This window comes from Macrotis lagotis, chromosome X (genome assembly GCF_037893015.1).
Source record: "Macrotis lagotis isolate mMagLag1 chromosome X, bilby.v1.9.chrom.fasta, whole genome shotgun sequence".
Classification (NCBI taxonomy): domain Eukaryota; kingdom Metazoa; phylum Chordata; class Mammalia; order Peramelemorphia; family Peramelidae; genus Macrotis; species Macrotis lagotis.
Window position 1 is genome coordinate 644,972,337 of NC_133666.1, and position 17,252 is coordinate 644,989,588.

Below are 17,252 nucleotides of genomic sequence, written 5' to 3' on the forward strand. Positions count from 1 at the left end.
TCCCCACTTCCAGAGATCACTGTCTAAAGGCAGAAGATAAAAAGGTAGGGTGGGAGGGCTACAGGCTACCTGTGGAAGAGAGTTTCAGAGTGTGGTAAGTTTCTGAATACTGAGAACTGGAATATCAGGAATTGGAAAGGATGTTGTAGGAAATGATGAAGAAGATTCCCAGAGAACACTCTTTTTTTTAAGAAAGATTTTATTTTGAGTTTTACAATTTTTCCCCCCTTCTTGCTTCCCTCCTCCCACCACAGAAGGCAGTCTAGTCTTTACATTATTTCCATGGTATACATTGATCCAGAGAACACTCTTGATAAATCTCTGAACCCACCTCAGGCTTAGACTTTTTCTGACTCCATCCTCTTCAATTCCATTACTCCTCTCATGCACATGTATGTATGTCTATATGTGTATGTATGTATTATGTACATATGTATGTATGTATGAATATTCAGGGACTTGAGCTTTTGAGGTCAAATGTGCAGTTTTTCTGTCTTTCTGAAAGAGAAGACATTGAAATAGAAATGATGGCAGATTGGTTCCAAGCTCCATCTATTTGCTGTCTTCCTTGCAATTTCATCTATGGAAACTCTTGTAATAAATCTGGTTTATTCTGGATTTGCTGTAGATTCATGTTGCCCTTTACTGTTCTAAAATATCACCTGTTTCCCCTGCCTTGAAGTTGTTGGGAGCATCAAATAAAATAACATCTGTAAAATGCTTTGTAAACGTCAAAGTGCCATATAGATGTTACCTGCTATTGTTCTTGTTTTGTGAGGGGACGTTGCTTTTAATGTCCGGTTATTCCTCTGTATAACCTCCCGCCCCCCAGGTCTAATTGAATTTATCATTTTCCTGTTTTATGTCCTAAATTTAACAAATTCTGTCCAGTAAAATGGGCATTTCCACATACAAAATAGAACATATAATAGGATTCTCCATGAAACTGAGAACTTCTATCACAGTCTGCTTATTATTTTTAAATTTAAATTTAAAAAATTTTAGTATTCATTGTAAAAAAAAAAATTATCTGTATAACATTTTCAAAGATGAATGTAAAACTCCAGGAAGGACTCAACTCCCGGACTCCTGGCCCTCAGTTGGTTCATTCCCCAGACTTTTTGAAGCTTCCAAGGTCATAGCCCCTGACTTCCTTCACCTAAAATGAAAGAACAAATGCTGAAACAAAGAAGCAAGGCCCTTTGTCACAAGGCCACATGTAGGCTTCTCCTCTTATAGCATTTTCTATCACCGGATGTTGTCAGCCAGGAAGAAGTCCCAAATAGAGTAGGGGCAAAGGCCAACCTTTTGAATGCCTTCCCCACCTCCCCCCACCCCAATTCCCTAACCTCAGTCAATCAAGAGGCTTAGCAGGGTTAGCAGATTGAAACCAATTACAGAATGCCTGCATACACTTCAACTTTCTCCAGAATATTTCCAACTTCCACTGCTATTGTTGCCCAGTTGTGTCTGACTTTTTTGTTATCCTATTTGTGTTGTCTTGGCAGAGATAATGGGATGGTTTACCATTTCCTTCTCCAGCTCATTTTACAGATGAGAAAACTGATACAAACAGGATTAAGTGACTTGCCCAGGGTCACACAGCTAATAAGTGTTTGAAGCTGAATATGAACTCAGGAAGATGAGTCTTCTTGACTCCAGATTGGGTATTCTATCCACTGCACTATCTAGTTGCCCTTGATCTCACTGCCAAGTAAAGATCTGATAGATGGCAGCCAAGGACAAGACCAAGAGCTGTTTCCCAACACAGAAGTAGTCAAAAGGATATGAACACACAACTTTCGCAAAAATAGAATTGCAGACCATAATGGACCACGTAAAATCATGGTTTACATAGGGAAAATGCAAATGAAGCAGCATAGGGTTGTGATGGAGTATTATTGGTAACACAAAAAGAATGATGATGAGGAATTCAGAGAAACATGGGAAGATTTTTACAAGCTTGGTGTGGAGCAAAATAATTAGAACCAAGAGAGTAACATATAAACTATAATAATGCCAACGAAAAGATCACTAGAAGGAAGTGAAATAACTGGAAACCCAATGACTGTTCTGGAGAAAAGATGATGAAATATACCTTACTGGCAGCAGAGAGGTGAAGGACGACTAAAATAAAGTATTGTACAAATGGTCACATTCTATCTCTATGAGCCTCAATTTCCTCATCTGAGATCAGCAGATAGAGCATTGGGACTAATGTCAGGAAGACCAGAGTTCAAATCCAACCTTGGACATTAATAGCTGTGTGACCCTGGGCAAGTCACTTAGCTTCTGCCTGCCTTGGTTTCCTCATCTGTAAAGTGGGAATTAAAAAACAGCACTAATAAGGAGCATCTAGGTGGCACAGTGGATAGAGCACTAGCCCTGGAGTCAGGAGGACCTGAGTTCAAATTTGGCCTCAGACACTTAATAATTACCTAACTGTGTGGCCTTGGGCAAATCACTTAAACTCATTGCCTTGCCAAAAAACAAAAACAAAAAAAATCACTAACCTGCCAGGGTTGTTGTGAGGATAAAATGAGATGAAATTTATAAAGGCCTCTTGCAAATTTTAAATCACTACATAAATACTAGCTAGTATAATTATTTGCAAAATGAAGGGGGTGGTTTTGGTGTCCTTTAAGATCCTTTTCAGCTTTAAATCAATGATCCTGTGAACTCCTTTGTTTGACCTGCTGAGGAGAACCTATGAAACATCTTTCTGTTTGGAGACAACTTCCTTATAAATTCTGACTTTGTGCAGTGTGAGAATGAGACTATTGGCCTAGTTTCATTTCTCTAGTCAACTTGTTGGTCATTGGACCCAAGTCTCTCATTTAGAGCAATGGTAGTTAAGTAAATGTTTACAGATGAACTAAAGCAGTACAATCCTTGGCTAACTCTGCCATTGTTGTTGAAGAAGGGGAAGAGAGCTGCATTGCAGAAGTCAGGTTCAATTCTTATAACCTGTGGCCCAGATCTGAATCTCTGGGTTCAATCTTGGGGACTACCCATCCCTACCTATCCAGGATTTTCCCTGGGAATACCATTAACAGATTCATTCCTCCTGTAATACCCCCCCACACACACACACACACAGCCCAACAATCACTACAACCTAGGCTGTCCTGAGAACATTAGAATCTGACATGTCTTTTCATTACAAAAAAGAAAAGTCCCTCAGTTCCCATGTAAGCATTCAGGCTAACAAGGCAGTGAATAAAAGAGACTTTCTTTAACTAACTTTAAACAACCCTTCAAAGATTCACACACAAACTTGGAACAAGTTAACATAACTCTTCTTCCCTTTTTCAGGGAAGCTTCTCAAGACCTATACAATCATTTAAAATTATAGTACTACTCTGGATTGAGGGGCTTCTCATAAAGAGGGAGTTTTGAACTGATGAAAGTCAAGCCACTTTCCTGGGGTGTTCCATCTCCCCTTAAAACCTCTACAGTCTGGAGTCAGGAGTACCTGAGTTCAAATCTGGTCTCAGACAATTAATAATTACCTAGCTGTGTGTCCTTGGGCAAGCCACTTAACCCCGTTTGCCTTGGGAAAAACAAAACAAAACAAAAACCTCTACAGTCCTCTAAACTTCCCTTCATAAGTGGAAATTGATGAACTCCATAAAACATAAAAAACCAAAAAAGAATGAAGTTCACATTTGCCCCTTCACATTGTGACTATATCTGACCTCAGACATTTGACTCTTACTAGTTGTGTGTGTGTGACCTTGGGCAAGTCATTTAACCCTAATTGTCTGCATCCAGGGTCATGTCCAGTTGTCCTGATTCATATCTAAACACTAGACCCAGCTGACTCTGGAGGAGAAAGTAAGACTGGTGACTTAGCACTGCCCCCCACATGCACACACTCAAGTTCAATTCATGTGCTGGTCATGGCATCACCTACCCTGATGTCATGGTCTTCTTTGAAAATGAAGGGGGGAAGTTATTATTATTATTATTATTATTTCCCTTGGAAGTCCTTAGCTCTGCTTCCTGCTTGGTCCAGAAACTCCTTTCCTTGGTCCTCTTCATCACTGATTCCCCAGTTCATATGGAAACTTGTAATTTCAAACCCAGATACAATCTTTCTTCTTCTATCTCCAATTCTTTAACCTTGACTCCATGGGTATTCCCTTTTTAAACACCAAACCTGGTGTAGGCTGGCTTTACAAAAGAGTGGAGACTTTTCAATCTTCAGTTATGAACCATCAAAATTGTTATCAAAAGGGCAACAGAGAAAAGTTCACACTTTACCAAGACGATTTCATGGATGGCTGAACAAAGATGTATGTGAGTCAACAAAGACCATAGATTTAGAGCTGGCAGGAACCTTCAAGATCCCTTGGGTCAGTGGTACCTCTTTGCCATGTCCATGGCAGCCTGGGGTTTCCTCTGAACCCCTTCTCAGAAACATGTTTGTTATCCTGCATTCACAATGGAAGGAAATGCTAAATTTCAGTTAGAGGTTACAATAAAGATGTAGTTCACCCCCCCCCAAATGTCTCAGGTTCATGAACTTAGATAAAATCTGAAATCTATTCATGGACTCCAGATTAAAAATCTCTATCTAGAGCAACCATTTCATTTTTTTAGATGGAGAAACTGAGGGGTGGCTAGGTGGTGCAGTGGATAGAGCACTGGCCCTGGAGTCAGGAGCACCTGAGTTCAAATCTAGATCCAGACACTTAATAATTACCTAGCTGTGTGGCCTTGGGCAGGTCACTTAACTCCATTGCCTTGCAAAAAAAAAAGAATGCAGAGAAACTGAGGCTCAGGGTAGTTATGTAGTTTCCCAAGATCTTGGGCAGTCTATGGCAGAGTCAGGATTCAGTTTCAAATCATCTGACTCCAAATCAAATTTGGGCTTTTTTTTGTTTTGTTTTGTTTTGTTTTTTAAATTATGTCATCCTGATCTCTGAACTTTAAGTCACAGGAATTGGGTTCAAATTTCAGCTCTGCTTTGTATTATTTTATGTGACCTTGAGCAAGTCTTACTTAAACTCCCTGGGACTTAGTTTCTTTTCCTAAAAAATTAGAAGATTCTACTAAATAATTCCTAAGGTCCTTTGATCAAGGGATCATACATTTCATAATGGGGTTAAGGGACTTGCCAAAGGTCACACAACTAGGTAATCATTAAGTGTCTGAGGCCAAATTTGAACTCAGGTCCTCCTGACTCCAGGGTTGGTACTCTATCCACTAAACCACCTAGCTGTCCCCTATGTTCTCCTTAACAAGATCCACACTCTGCAAACTGACAAAGATGGCAAAAGATGGAATAGACAATGTTGGAGGGGCTATGGGAAGATAGGCACACTGGTGCATTTTGGTGGAATTGTAAATCAGTACAATCATTTGATAAAGCCATTTAGAATGATGCAAATAGAAGTACTAGAATGTCCATGACTTTTGATGCACAGATTCTACTACTAGATGTATGTCCCTAGGAGGCCATTGCAAGAGGAAAATATATATGTATGTGTATGGTTGTGTGTGATGATGATGGTGGGCCTTTGTTCTTGAAGAAGACCATGACATCAAGGTGGTGATGTCATAACAAGCAAGTGAGTTGGATCTGAATGAAGCGGGTGCTGTGCTGAGTAACCAGCCGCACTTTCTCTTCCAGAATCACCTGGGTCTAGTGGTCAGATATGGGTCAGGCCTAGGGATGGTCCTGGATGTGAGGCAATCATTTTTTGTGATAGCAAAGAACTAGAAACAAAGGAGATGCCCATTAACTGGGAAATGGCTAAACAAACTGCAGTACATGGACATAATGGAATATTACTGTCCCGTAAGAATTTGATAAATAGGAGCAGCTGGATGGTACAGTGGATAGAGCACGGGCCCTGGAGTCAGGAGGACCTGAGTTCAAATCCGGTCTCAGACACTTAATAATTACCTAGCTGTGTGGCCTTGGGCAAATCACTTAATCCCATTGCCTTGCAAAAACCCTGAAAAAAAAGAATTTGATGAATACAGAGAAAAATGGGAAGATCTACAGAACTGATATTGTGTGAAGTAAGCAAAACCAAGAAAATAATATGTGCAATAAGTACAACAATGAAAATGGAAAGAAGCTACATACACACGTCAAAAGTGAATGCTGCAAAATTAACAAAGAGCAAACCTAGCTCCAAAGAAGAGATATAAGGGGATATCAATAAAAATTTATTTTAGAACTAAGACTCAAGGCAAAGGGAATTTTCACCCTATCTTTATTTCATGACTAAGTAAGACCATCCCATGAGGTCAAGCTCCTGATGACCACCTTCTCTGAAACTTGAATTTTTTTTTTGGTTCTTTCAAGGCAGTGGGATTAAGTGACTTGCTCAAGGTCACACAGTTAGATAATTATTAAGTGTCTGAGGTCAAATTTGAACTCAGGTCCTCCTGACTGCAGGGCTGGTGCTCTATTCACTGCACTATTTGAGCACCTTCACTGTATAAAAGCCATCACTGGAAACATACTCCAAGCTCTTCCAGTGTGTGTGTCTGAGTTTCCTTGGTTTAGAGCTGGAAAAGACATTAGAAAAGAAGGAATCAAAGCTCGACAGGAACTTGAGACAGAATATGAGACTTAAACTAGAAGCCTAACTGGGTAGAACCTGAAGACCAGAATTGCAATCATAACAACTGGCAAACAGAACTTTTGAAACTAGCCAAGAACTTTACATATACTCTGTCTTATTTATGCTTCACAAAACCCCTAGGAGATAGCTGCTAACAGGGTTTATTATCCCCACAGGAGAAAAACAGGAGCTCAGAAACTAAAGCTAACTTGTCAGATAGGTAGGATTGGATTTCATGGCTTCTGAATCTGAATCCAAAACCAGAGGCTGATTGGCTCTAAGAGCTAAGACTTCAGAGTAGGGCAGGGGGTATCAGAGCGGAAAGTTATTTTAGACCTATTTTTGGGCTTTGGTGGTTTGGTCAGGGAAGTCTATGATCCCCTTTTCAAAATAATGTTAAATGCATAAAATAAAAGATATAGAATTACAGAGAAAATAAATTCTTTTTTTTTAATTGATATTTTATTTTTCCAGTTACATGCTATGGAAGTTTTTCAACATTCATCCACTTGCAAATTTATGTTACATATTTTCTACCACCTTCCCTTCCCACCTCCCTCCCCTCATTGGTGAACAGTCTGACAAAAGTTGCACATGTACATTTGTGGAGAAAACAATTTTTAATGAAATAGTTATCTAAATTTTTTTTAAAAGGTGGTGGAGGGACAGCTAGATGGCACAATGGATAGAGCAACAGCCCTGGGGTCAGGAGGACCTGAGTTCAAATCCAACCTCAGAGATTTAATACTTACTTATTGTGTGATCTTGGGCAAGTCATTTAACTCTGTTGCCTTAAAAAAAATCCAAAAAATAAAAAAAAGCTTGTGGACCCCAGATTAGGAACCCGTGCCTTAGAATTAAGAATGTCAGAACTGTGGGGCGGCTAGGTGGCGTAATGGATAAAGCACTGGCCTTGGAGTCAGGAATACCTGGGTTCAAATCCAGTCTCAGACACTTAATAATGACCTAGCTGTGTGGCCTTGGGCAAGCCACTTAACCCTGTTTGCCTTGCAAAAACGTAAAAAAAAAAAAAAAAAGAATGTCAGAACTGGAAAGGACTTGAAAACAATAAAACATTAGACTTGAAAGATGCTTAAAAGCAAAGAATATCAGCAGAAAAAAGAAGACAAACATTTATTAAAGCCTTTATTATAATGCTAGGCACTACCAAGCAATGCTTTATAAATATAATATCATTTAATTCTCAAAACAACTCTGGGAGGTAGGTACTATTATTAATTCCATTTTATAGATGAAGACACTGAAGCAGACTAGAGGTCATTCCACTAAGTGTCAGAGGTTGGATTTGAACTCAGGGCTTCTCGACTTTAGGTTCAGTGCTCTATGTCTGTGGCGTTACCCAAGCGATATGAGGACACAGTGTCATATTTGGAAGGAGCCTTAGCGAGCCCCTATCAGTCACGCCCCACTTCAGATCTGGGGTCCTCAAGGAGCATCTTTCCCTCTTTCCTTAGTCCTGCATCCAACCTATCCCTATTGTCTCTACTACAATGCCTCTTGGGCATATCTGTTAGAGGAAGGCTAAGCAAAAGATCTTTGAACTGGTCAGGGTGGTGGTTAGAAGGCACATTTCCAGTCCTGGCTCAGCTGATAACCTAGAAACCAGTTCCTTCCTCTTTGCCTCAGTTTCTCCACCTATCAAAGGAGGTGGTTGGATGAGATGATTTGCAAGAGCTTCCTGCTCTGACCTTTTCTATTCTGCATGTCAAGCCCTTTTGGCAAGGCTGGAAGGATGGAGAAGGGACTCTTAGCTGCTCCTGCACTTTTAGGGTGAAGGTTTGCCGGGGGCCCCCTCCCCCTAAGGGCCCCGCTCCTGCAGCTCTGACACTTCTCCAGCTGGGCCTGGGGTGGCAAGTCTGAGTCACTGAGCAGAGCCAAGGAGGGAGGAGGCGGCTGGTCTCAGCTCCTTCCCTCTCTCCCTCCCTCCGCTCTCACCAAGGCCACCCCAGCTTCCTGCTTCCCCAGGGCCCAGGGCCAGAGGCTCACGTGAGTCCCAGGGAGCTGGGAGCCTGGACCCACTGGGCCTGGCAGACTCTCAGACTGAAACCACACACATTTTGGGCATTGTCCCAGTTGCCTCCCTCCCCACTCCCTCCTCCAGCATAGATGCCCCCCCACATGCATCCCTGACCCCCAACTCTCCTCCTTCTGGCCCCCCAGGGGCCTGCCTCTGGTGCAGGGCTGCCCCTCCTGAGCTGGGCTGAGGCACACACCCATGCTCCTGCCCCCTCTGGGGCTCCCCTGGACACACACCTCCCAGACTGGCCAGCATGAGTGCACAGCCCCCCTTCTGTGCACACCCCCACCTCCAGCAGAGACTCCGGAGGAGGTCGCCTCCCATCCCCCCTCCCAGTTCCTCTGGAACCTGAGCCCTTCCCCAGGGTGGCTCTGGGAGCCCATTTTCTGGTAGGAGCCGAGCTACAAGCATCCCCCGTAGCTCAGGACCCAGGAGATCTGGAAATGGAACTGGGGTGGGGGCACCTAATGGGGGGAGGAGGGCTGGAATCCCTCTGGTCACTCTGCTGACCAAGTGGGGGGGCCAGGCCTTTCCTGAAGAGAGGGTGCCCCCATGTGGAGGCCCCAAGATGGACGGGGGAGGAAGCAACTCCTCTGGGGCCTCTTTCCCAGCCCCTTCTGAAAGGAAGGCGCTTAGGGGGCCTTGACCCCGTTGACCTTAGGCCTGCCCCTCCCACAGTCCTGAGTGGCAGCAGCAGTCTGACCGGATAGGCAAGTCCAGGCTCCTGAGAAAGGGGGAAAAGGGCCTTCTCCTCCCCAGTCCTAGGGCTGGGCTGCCCCCGACCTACCCCCCTGCACCAGACCCACCACACTTGCCAAGAAGCCCCTCCTACAGGAGGCCCCCCTTCCTTCATGGAACCCCATCCCTAACCCCAAACACTGCCTAGAACCCCACCCCAGGCACTGCCTAGGACTCTCCCTCTGCACAGGGAACCCCTTTCCCAGTGCTGGCCCTCTCCTCCCTGCATGGGGTCCCTCCAGCCCCTGGAGGCTCCTAAACTTCCATACTGCCTCCCCTGCCCTTCTGCCTCTGTCTGGATGGCTCCCTTTCCTATCACACAGAAATCTGAGTTCTCTGAGCAGCTGCAGAGGAGGGGGTGGGGTGTCCTGACCCCCAGGCTCCTGCAAACAGACCTGTTCACCCCCCCCCAAACTACACTAAGCTTCCTGAACTGGTCCTTCCGGGCTGGAAACAGTCCCCCAACCCCCTACCCACCCACCCACAACACTCCCACCAAAAAAAAAAACCTCCCAGTGTCTGGCTTTCTTTCTGGCTCTTTCCTGCCTGGGACTCTGCCAGTCTGGGAACTGGCTGCCTACATCTCTGCCTCCTCTGACGCCCCACGCTCTTGGCCCTTTCCCCTGCCCTGACCTCAGTTTCCCCACCTGTTCCCCTGTGGGTGGGATGTGGGGAGATAATTAAACATCTCTTTGAGATCTGGGATCAAAGGCCCCCCAGGGAGTTGGGGAATCCTGCAGCCTGCCCCAGGGGGAACTTTGGGTGGGGAGGGAGGAGGAGGGCAGCTGGGATTCTAAGACCAGCCACCCCGGTTATTGAGCAGGGCTAGGGGACCCAGCAAGGCTTCTCCCTCCTAGGGTCCCAGTCACCCTATTCTCCAGTAGAGTCCCCGCAGCTCCCCTTTCCCCATGAGCAGTTACCAGGAGTACCCTCATCACCCCCCTGCCCAGAGCCTTTCATCCTGGGATCTCCAAGCCCTTCCCTGACGCTCGTTACCCTGCCCAGTCCTCCCCCTGTCATTAACCCGTATTTTACAGGGGTGGGGTGGGATGGGAGAGCAGGGAGTGTTGGGGAGAGCAGGGTGCCCAGGCACCAGTCTCAAGCTCTATATGACCCACGTCTGACCCTGGGGTCTGCCCACCTAAAGTTCTGGTGAGTCAGGGATTCCCAGGACCATCCAATCCCAGAACCAGGAGGGGTCTGGAGCATCATCTTATTCAGAGAGGAGGAGACTGAAGCCCTGAACAGAAAAGGCATTCTCTCCAGTCTCCTAGGAGGTTAGTGAGATATCTTGACCAATTTGGGCTTACATTATTATCCCCATTTTACAGATGAAGAAACCGAGACTCAGAGAAACTAACAGCCCGAGATCCCATGAGGAACGGCTGGCTGAACCAGGTTTCCTGGCTCCAAACCCAGAGCTCAGTGAACCTGGGTCACGTGCTCCCCATCTCTCTCCCCTCCTCCCCTCTACTCGGCCCAGACATGTGGCATGCCCCTTCCCACTCTCTGTCCTCTATTTTCTTCTGTAGGAAGCTTCCTCAGATGGCCCCCACCTAGGCCCTCACTAACCCTCGGTATTTGCCTTTGTTTGCTCAGGCCCGAGGTGTAGACAAAGGAAGCTGCTATCTCCTCCCCATCCCACCCCTATCCCCCTAATCCTGCCTTTTAAGGACCTCTCCTATAGAGTCTAATCTACACCTGGGGAGGAAGCTCTCCCTAAAACCCTCTGATAAACGCTGCATCTGGAAGATCTCTAAAGACCTGGAGGGGCTCGCCAATCTGTTTCTGAAATGCTTACAACCCTCCTCCAGCAGCTTCCTACCCACTGGATTCAACTCAGTTCAAACAACAGTTATTAAGTTACTGCTTCTGAGATTCTCAGAATACAAAGATAAAACAGAGGAAACAAAAAACCAAATAGTATCTGATCCCAAGAACTTTCCATTCTACTAGGAAGGAGGCAGCTTGTACAAAAAAAAAAAAAAAAAAATAGAGGAGAAGAAAAATTAAGTAATACAAGGCAAAAAAGTACTGTCTCCAGAGCCATAGGAGCTAGGTTCAAATCCTGCTTCTAACGCTTTTTACCTCTGTGATCTTGGGTTTTGTCCTTTGTCCGGTCACTGTCCCATTGGGCTTCAAGTTTCTTATCTGTGGGGGGGGGTGATCAGAGGGGTAGTGAAAGAGCTGTCCCTTCCAACTCAGATCTATGATGGGGGAAAGCAATGTGCACTATCCCTCTTCCCCATGGTGGGCCTTCCAATATTAAATGCATCTTGCAGCCTGAGGTAGACTTCCCCAGGCTATCAGTCCAGCCTTGGATGGTCATATTCTCGTCTTCTTGGACAACCTTCTGTAGACAATCAAGTTTATCAGCCTTCCCGATGTGCAGTCTTAGAAACTACACATTGTGTGGGTCTCCTTCTGGGAATTCCTTTGATGGTTATCACCTGGTCAGACAACAAAGTCTTGGCCTCAACTCCCAAGGAGCCCAAGAATGTGGAAGAGCTTTGGGGTAGGTGTGCGTGGGGCTATCTTTCTATCTATTTTGCACTTGTCCTTTCTATGCAGTGGGCTTCCAAATCTTTCTAGCCTAGACCTGTCTTCCTGAGCTTCTATCCCAAAGAACCAGCTACATTCTGGACATCACCATGTGTCTTACACCAACTTTAAATTCAACATGACTCGAACTGAGCTCACCAGCTTCCCTTCCAAACCTGCCCCTCTTGCCAACTTCCTCATTTATGGAGTGAGCCTCTTATCTGTAGCCATCCAGGTTCTGAACCTCAGAACCAATCTCCCACCCTATCCAAGAGCAGTTGTCAGACTTGGAAATAATTTTAGACTTTCTTTGGAAGTTGTAGCCTCTTGATGTCTGGCCAGACAAACCTATGAAGCCCTTCTCAAAATAATGTTCTTGAAGACCATGACATCAGGGAGGTGATGCCTTGACAAGCAAGTGAATTAGATTTGAGTGAGGAGGTGCTATGCAAAGTCATCAACCTCACTTTCTCCTCCAGAATTGTCTGGGTCCAGTGGTCAGATATGGATCAGAATGAATGGATATGGTCCTGGATGCAAGGCAATCAGGGTTAAGTGACTTGCCCAAGGTCACACAGTGTCAAATGACTGAGGTCACATTTGAACTCAGATCCTCCCTACTCCAGGACTGGTTCTCTATCTATTACATCACCTAGCTGCTCCAACATCTCTCCAGTTGGTTCTTTTCTATCTACCCACTTATTCACTAATATAGGTTTAGCGACTCATCATCTCCAGCCAAGGTTGTTTAACCGCCTCCAGACTGATCTTCCTGCTTCTGGCTGTCCCTTTTTCTTTCTTTCTTTTTTTTTAGTTTTTTTTTGTTTTGCAAGGCAAATGGGGTTAAGTGTCTTGCCCAAGGCCACACAGCTAGGTAATTATTAAGTGTCTGAGACCGGATTTGAACCCAGGTACTCCTGACTCCAGGGCCAGGTGCTTTATCCACTGCGCCACCTAGCCGCCCCTGGCTGTCCCTTTTTCAATACTTCTGTCTTAACCATTCCACTTTCCCAATAAAAAATCCCTCAATGACATCTTTTTTTTTTGTCTTTAGGATAAAATCTAAACCTTTATCCTTAAATTTGAAGCAGTTAGTAATCTGATTACAAATTAACTTTTGTTTTTTAAGAACTTTTTCTTTGATTTTGAAAAAATATTGTCATTTTCTAACAACTCTCCCTGCAAAAAAAACAAAAAACAAATAAGTTCAACCAAGTTAAAAAAAAACCACTTAACCATATCTGAAAATTCATCTCATTCAGTACCCATATTCCACCACCTTTCTGTCAAAAATCAATAGTGATATTACTGATCATCACTCCCCTGAAACAACAATCCATATTCTTTTCGCTATATACCTTTATACTTGGGATTCTGCTTCACTTTCTAGCCTGAATCCACATGATTCCCTTTTGCCAACTCTACTTTCCAGAACACCTGGACCTTTTGGTATTGCCTGATCTTTGTTGGCCCTCTCCTGCCTCAGTGCATTCTGGGAAGTGGTCCTTGACCCTCTGCCTTTGTCTTCTCCACCAGCTGCTGAAATCACCAGTCTTGCCCAAGGCTCAGGCTCATCCCCAACTTTGGTGCCATCTCTTACATGAAGCTTCTTCTTATCTGCAGTCCCCTCCCCAAACAGTGGTCGGTCCGTCCTTCCTTCCTTCCTTCCTTCCTTCCTTCCTTCCTTCCTTCCTTCCTTCCTTCCTTCCCTGACTCTTCCAGCCCAAGTCTGTGTGATCTCTTCTGGACTTGTAATCATTTTCTTTTCTTTTTTCTTTTAGGTTTTTTTAAGTGGTTTGCCCAAGGCCACACAGCTAGGTCATTATTAAGTGTCTGAGGCCGGATTTGAACCCAGGTCCTCCTGACTCCAGGGCTGGTGCTTTATCCACTGCTCCACCTAGCCTCCCCTAAAAGCTGAATTATCTTTTTTTTTAAGGTTTTTGCAAGGCAATGGGGTTAGTGGCTTGCCCAAGGCCACACAGCTAGGTAATTATTATGTGTCTGAGGCTGGATTTGAACTCAGGTACTCTTGACTCCAGGGCAGGTGCTCTATCCACTGCACCACCTAGCCACCCTTGTAATCATTTTCTAATCTCTTTGTGATCCTGAGCAAGTCAATTGTTTCTTCCTCAGTTTCCTCATCTGTAAAAATGGGGATAATAATATTTTAACACCAATTCACAGGATTGTTGTAATGATCCAATGACATAACACGTGGACATTGCTCTACAGTATTCCAGTGTATAGAGCACTGGATCTGGGGTTGGAAAGAGATGAATTCAAACTTTGCCTCAGACACTTAACTGGCTGCATGACCTCAGGCAGGTCACTTAAACTCTCTTTGCCAGTGTATCTGCCTCTGTAAAATGGGGATAAGAACAGAATGTCTACCTCTCAGGGTGCTTGTGAAGATCAAATATTATAATAATTGTGAAGTTGTTTTCCACACTGGCTTATATACAGCTCGAGGCTCAATAAATGTTCATTATTCTCATCCCTAGCACTGCATTTCCCACATAGTAGGTGCTTTATGGATGTTTGCTGAAATAAAAATGAAAGTAATTTTCTTCTCCCAGGAGAACAGAAATGCTGGCTCCTTCCCATTAGTAGATACCTTAGTTCCTTCCCTTGATGGCATCAGCCTCTCTCTCATTAACTCAGACATGCCAGGGCTCCCCAATGGCCCAGATACACCAGCCCCTCCCCTTGGCCCAAATGCAACTGTTGGCACACACACACACACACACACACACACACACACACATGCACACACAACACATGCACACACACATACACAGTTGATGCTGCTATAATTTCACACACAGTCACTGAGGCAAACACAGGCCCAGACACTTATGGACGCCTGCCCAGGCTCCCATATAAGTCCTATAATGTATAGCAGCATGTGCTATCAACTCCAGACTCCCAAACTCCCTAGACCCATGGGAGTCCTACCCTAATCCCCAGCCCCACATTGTAGCAGGGAACATCTTCTTGGACCTAGATACATTGAAACACACACATACATTCATATGCAGACACACACACATACACACACACACACACACACACACACACACACACACACACTCAGATCCTATGATTCTGCTCTGGCCCCAGCTTCCTCTTCTCCCTTTTTCTAGGCCTGGGGCATCCTGATCTCTCTTCTCTCCCCACATCCCTCCCCTCTGGTTGCTAGGGCTGGTGAGGTCTCCATGACAACAGGGAAGGAGGGGGGAGAGATTTATCAATGGAGGCCCCTCTCGCAGAGTCAGAAACAAGGGGGGGAGGCTCTGAGGGTTGGAAGGGGGGTGGGGCAAAGTGAGGAGGCTTTGATCACAGAATGTCAGCTCTGTGAGAGCCCTTGGACCATGAGATGTGGACAATCAGAGCTGGAAATAATCTTAAAACACAGAGCCTAGAATGTTGGAGCTGCGAGGGCCCTGAGACCAGTGTCAGGGCTGGGGGAAGCCTTAGGTTGTACAATATCAGAAGTCCATTAGAACACAGACTGTCAGAGCCAGGAAGGAAGTTAGAGGTCATCCAGTAATCTAATTTTACATATGAGGAAAAGAGATCCAAGAAGGAGTGTGGCCAAGGCCCTGGGCCAGAGCACGTTAGCAGACAGCATGTGGTAGAAGGTAGAGAAGATTCGGGGGGGCTATGACAGATATGCTTCCAAGTATCCCCAGAACTTGTTTTGTGGAAGAAGGATCTGTTGTCTGCTCACTGGGCATGGGTGGGTGGGCGGGCAGGGGGTGGGAGAGGGACAAATGAAGGGAAGGAGCAAAGAGGAAATAGTCAGGGAAAGCTTTCTAGCCATCAGAGCTGAGGTAGAGGGGCAAGCCCTCCCCCCCATGACTTCTAGCAGAAGCTAGATGTCCTCCCAGTCAGGTCTACGGGGGGGGGGGGGTCTTCACAGGTGGAGGTAAGACTAGGAGCCCCAGGGCCGGGGCCCCACTGCAAGAGTTCTGGCTTTGCCCACGAGTCCCAGTCCTTGCCCAGACAGCTGCCAGTCAATTGTTTCTGGACCTGTTTCCTCTTTTGGGCCTGTCAGTCTGGATCCCACAAAGCCTCTCCCTCCTCCCTCTCCCCCATCCTTGCTGGGTTCCGCTTCCCCCCACTGCCTGCTGCTGGTCCTGGGGCCAGGCATTGTCATGGCAACCGCTGCCAGCCTGCGCCAGCCTGGGCTGACTCCCTCCTCCTCCCCCCTCCCGGGCTCCCTGGCTGGCTCTGGGAGGAGTGGGGGAGAAACTTGCAAGCGGCTCTAGCGGGTTTGTGAATGAGGGTGACTCAGCCCCAGCCTGGCAGGGGGAGCGTGGGGGCCCTGCCAGGCGGGGAGGGCAAGCGACACCCAGAGACACTCAGGGGCAGAGGCTGGGAGGGGGGACACAGGCACACACACATACACACATACACATACACACTCACATGCACACAGACACACAATCACAGGCACACACACATACACACAGACACACACTCACATGCACAGACACACACCCACATACACACAAACACACATGCACATACACACACTCACATGCACACACACTCACATGCACATACACACACTCACATGCACACACACACAGACACACACTCCCACGCACAGACACACTTGCCAGGCCCAGGATGGATGTGGGGGTGCGGGGGGGGGGGGCTTGCTCAGCAGCTCCTGCACCTGCCCGGGGCTCAGCTGTGCCCCGCCTCTGTTTCCGGGCACCCCAGGCTGGGCTGTGGCTCTCCCCTCCCCCCTGGGGGACAGCGTGAGCCCGTGCACCCCGGCGTCTTCTCTTGGCCCCCCAGGCCCCCCAGGCCCCCAGGCCCCGGTCTCCGGGCCGCTCCCCGCTGTCCCGGGGCTCTGGCTCCCTTCCCGCGGAGCCCCCTCCTCTGTCTCTCCGGACGCTGCCCCCTCGGGCCCCGCCCCCCCATCCCCTGTCCCCCCAGATCTCCAGCCCCCCCCCCCCGCCCCGGGCCTCCGGCCCCTTTGTCTCTCCGGTGTCTGTCCCCGCGCCCCCCACTGTCGGGCCGGGGGGGGGGTCGGGGAGCATCCCTGAGCATCCCCGGGGCTGGGGGGCTGGGGGGGCTGGGGGGCGGGGAGCTGCCCCCCGGGCGAGAGCCCAGGCTGGTCGGTGCCCCCGGGCCCGGCCCCCGCCGTCCCCGCTCCCGTCCCGCGGGCCGCGTGGAGCCGCAGCGCCACCGTGTGGCCGCCACGCGCCCGGACGGGGCTGGGGGCGGCGGGGCCGGGGCCGGGCCCGGGGGGCCCTGGGCTCCCCTCCCCGCCCCAGCGCGCAGAGCCGGAGCGGGGCTCCCGGAGCGGGGCTGCCGCATTGGGGGCTCCCACAGCG

At 47.2% G+C, this 17,252-nt stretch overlaps 1 long non-coding RNA gene across 1 annotated transcript in view; it reads right to left on the reverse strand.

The window, feature by feature from the left end:
- Positions 1-251: 251 nt before the first annotated feature.
- Positions 252-17,252, reverse strand: part of LOC141497534 (uncharacterized) — a 60,280-nt gene continuing 43,279 nt past the window's right edge. The window contains exons 4-5 of the long non-coding RNA XR_012471349.1: positions 3,917-4,436; positions 252-1,159 (exon numbers count right to left, since the gene is read on the reverse strand). This is a non-coding gene — a long non-coding RNA (uncharacterized LOC141497534). The remainder of the gene's footprint in view (positions 1,160-3,916; positions 4,437-17,252) is intronic.